The following is a 4,031-nucleotide window of genomic DNA, read 5'->3' as shown; positions in this document are numbered from 1 at the left end:
AGTTGTGGTTTATAAGTGGCAGACCCAGATCCAAGTACTAGTCTAAATCTGGGGTCTCCCCTCTAAACGGTATGGCTTTTTCTTTACAATTTCTAGCTTCATGTATCATTCACTCCTCTATTTAGTCTTCTTTCGAGAAAAACTCCCATTAACAAGCTGGTTAAGGAGAGCTAGAAGTCTAACTGGTGACCAGAAGCAAATTTAATTCTGTGAGCCAAGACCCTGTGCGGTAAGGAAACTCACAGCCATGCCCTCTTCAGCACCGCTTAATTGCCTCCTGTGGGAAGCAGCAGTTGGGGGTGTGCATTGACTTCCTGTGGTGGCAGTTTGGAATACAGCAAAGATGCACTTACTGGCTGAACCTGACCGGACTGACCGCGCAGCAGCCCAGTGATCCGGCGGAGGCGGGAGAAGAGGGGGTGCTCAGAAGCAGCCCTCGGCTCCCTCCCCTGGAGGCACAGAGGGCGGGGGTCTTGGTGAAGGTCTTTCTTGACGGCTACTTGCGGAGGTTTGGATTCAGGATTTGTTCCTAGTGTCCAAGACTTTGATAAGAAACTTACAGAGGCTGATGCTTACCTACAAATCTTGATAGAACAGTTAAAGCTTTTTGATGACAAACTTCGAAACCGCAAAGATGATGAACGGAGAAAGAAAACTGAAACTCTCAAAGAGACAACAAATAGCATGGTAGAATCAATTAACGCTGTTGCTGCAGATCGCTAAAGACCAGTGTAATGCGGAGAAGCACGCAGGTGGAATTAAAAGTACTATTAATCCTGTATATGAAATATATCAACCTAGTCCCTTGGAACCTGTGATCAACACAATGCCTTCCCAGACTGTCTTACCTCCAGAACCTGCTCAGTTATGTAAGTCAGAGCAGCGTCCATCTTCTCTACCAGTTGGACCTTGTATTAGCTACCTTGGGACATCATCAGACTCCAACACCAAATAGTACAGGCAGTGGGCACTCACTACTTAGTAGCAGTCTAACTTCTCCAAGCCATGTCAACTTGTCTCCAAACACAGTCCCAGAGTTCTCTTATTCTAGCAGTGAAGATGAATTCCATGATGCGGATGAATTCCATCAGAGTGGCTCATTCCCAAAGCACTTAATAGATTCCTCTGGATCTGCCTCAGTCTTGACACACAGCAGCTCAGGAAATAGTCTAAAGCACCCAGATACCATGGAATCACTTAATTCTTCCATGTCCAATGGAACAAGTGATGCTGACCTTTTCAATTCACGTGATGATAGAGATGAGGAAGGGGAGGCAGGGTCAGTGGAAGAGCACAAGAGAGTTATCATGCATCTGTTGTCACAGGTTAGGCTTGGATTGGATCTTACTAAGGTAGTTCTTCCAACATTCATTCTTGAAAGAAGATCTCTTTTAGAAATGTATGCAGACCTTTTGCACATCCGGATCTGTTTGTGAGTATTAGTGACCAGAAGGATGCCGGAGATCGAATGGCTCAGGTTGTAAAATGGTACCTCTCAGCCTTTCACGTAGGAAGGAAAGCATCGGTTGCCAAAAAGCCATACAACCCCACTTTGGGCGAGATCTTTCAGTGTCACTGGACATTACCAAAATGATACTGAAGAGAACTAGTTTCAGAAGGACCAGTTCCCCGGGTTTCCAAGAATAGTGTAACATTCGTGGCTGAGCAGGTTTCCCATCATCCACCCATTTCAGCCTTTTATGCTGAATGTTTTAACAAAAAGATACAATTCAATGCTCATATCTGGACCAAATCAAAATTCCTTGGGATGTCAATTGGGGTGTACAACATAGGACAGGGCTGTGTCTCGTGTCTAGACCATGATGAACATTACATTCTCACATTCCCCAATGGTTATGGAAGGTCTATCCTCACAGTGCCCTGGGTGGAACTAGGCGGCGAATGCAATATTAATTGTTCCGAAACTGACTATAGTGCCAATATCATCTCCCACACTAAACCTTTCTACGGGGGCAAGAAGCACGGAATTTCTGCTGAGATTTTTTCTCCAAATGACAAGAAGTCTTTCTGCTCAATTGAAGGGGAATAGAATGGTGTAATGTATGCAAAATACTCAACAGGGGAAAATATCTAGTTTTTATAGATAGCAAGAAGTTGCCTATAATCAAGAAGAAAGTGAGGAAGTTGGAAGATGAGAATGAGTACGAATCCCGCTGCCTTTGGAAGGATGTCACTTTCAACTTAGAAATCAGAGACATTGATGCAGCAACTGAAGCCAAGCACAGACTTGAAGAAAGACAAAGAGCAGAAGCCCGAGAAAGGAAGGAAAAGGAAATTCAATGGGAGACAAGGTTATTTCATGAAGATGGAGAACACAGGGTTTCTGTGAACCGTTACTGAAATGTCTCAGTGCTGCCAAGCATTAGGTTGGGAAATGCAAAGTTTGCTCCTGGTGACCAGGGCAGAGGCACAATGAAGTAACAATCTTCCTTTGGGAGAAGCTATTCACTCCCTTCTTATTGCAGTGGTTCCTATCTCAGGGATACTGGACTTTCTGATGCAGATGAACAATTGAAGCGAGAAAAGCTTCCCTTTTTCCTGTTCTGTGGCAGTTACAATGTTGACTTTGGTCTTGAGAAAAACTTCCGGTTTTGAAACAAGATGACTGCTCCTTTTCCAAATCCCACGTTATAAAGCCCAGTCTCAGACTCTGCACTCTAGTATTGCTGTTGAGATATACAACATCTGTTTCCTAGTTCATATAATCTTGGGTTTTATATATACATATATATAATATAGGTGATGCCAGATTTTTCATAAATACACCATCTACTGTAAATATTGGTTCCCCTGAGTTGTTTTAGAAAATTTAGCACAACATATTAAAATCACGTGTTAGGAAATTTCATGGTCTCACCTACAATAACTTTTATTTTGGAATTGAACTATTATTAAATTGTATCTAACTCTGGACTACAGTTTAATTATACTCAGAGCTTCTTAAGCCTTCATAAAGTAATTTTTTCCAACAACAACAACAAAAAAGATGCACTTACTGATTTGTCTTGTGACATCCAGACACGATTTTCTTGACCTTTGCTTGCCAGGAAGGTGCCATGACTGCTGTTCTTTCCAAGAGGATAGCTTGACTGAAAAGATTAGTGAGCTCTCGCACCCCTTGACTTTAACAGGGAAGCCGCCTATTCTTTGCTGGACATTTTGGTTTTCATAACCCCATCTCTTTGATCCCCAATAAGTATATTTTGGGCATGATAGGCTTCAATATTGTCTTCAAAAGTTCACTATTTAAAACCTGAAGATAACATAATAGTTTCAACCTAATTTTCTAAATTAGCTAATTTATTAGCCCATCTGAGAGTATATTCAACTGATAATTATTTTCTTCCCTCACACATACTGCCTCAAACTGAATTTGCCAGTCTCTGGTGGTGTGTTAGGGACTTTTATCTCTGCCAAACTGAGATTTTTTTTTAAGGTGTTGATTAATAACCACCCCCGTGTTTGAGGCTTTATAATACCCCACACAATTGTTGCTTAATAAATCTTTCTTGGCTGCCTCAGAACTTTTTTATGATCTTTCCAAATATGTTTAAACAATTTGATTCATTTCAGCCTAAAGTTGAACAACAAAGTCATGTGCTAAGCAGACACAAAATGAAGAAGATATCATCCCTGTCCTGGGGGTGCTTTACTAGTCAGAATGGTACTAAGGTAAGGACTCAGTGCTTGCCCTCGAATATACTGAGTATATGAGTTTAAGTGTGCCCCCCCAAAGATATGTTAATATCCTAACCCCTGGTACCTGGGAAAGTGATCCTATTTGTAAGTAGGGGTTTTGCAGATGTAATCAATACAAGATGAAGTCATTAGGGTGAACACTAATTCAATATGACTGGTGTCCCTATGAGAAGAGGGAAGTTTAGATACACACACAGGGAGAACGCCATGTGAAGACAGAGGCAGAGATTGGAGTTCTGCGGAGTTCTGCTGCCACTAACCAAAGCACACCTGGAGCTGCCAAGAGCTGGAAGAGGCAAGGAAGGACCCTC

At 42.1% G+C, this 4,031-nt stretch overlaps 1 pseudogene; it reads left to right on the top strand.

Moving 5' to 3' along the window:
- Positions 1–489: 489 nt before the first annotated feature.
- Positions 490–2,387, top strand: LOC137763873 (oxysterol-binding protein-related protein 9 pseudogene; annotated as a pseudogene).
- Positions 2,388–4,031: the final 1,644 nt, after the last annotated feature.

The sequence above is a fragment of the Eschrichtius robustus genome, chromosome 4, assembly GCF_028021215.1.
Source record: "Eschrichtius robustus isolate mEscRob2 chromosome 4, mEscRob2.pri, whole genome shotgun sequence".
NCBI classification, from domain to species: Eukaryota; Metazoa; Chordata; class Mammalia; order Artiodactyla; family Eschrichtiidae; genus Eschrichtius; species Eschrichtius robustus.
Note: the sequence above shows the minus strand (reverse complement) of the source record. Positions and strands in the feature narration are given on the sequence as shown.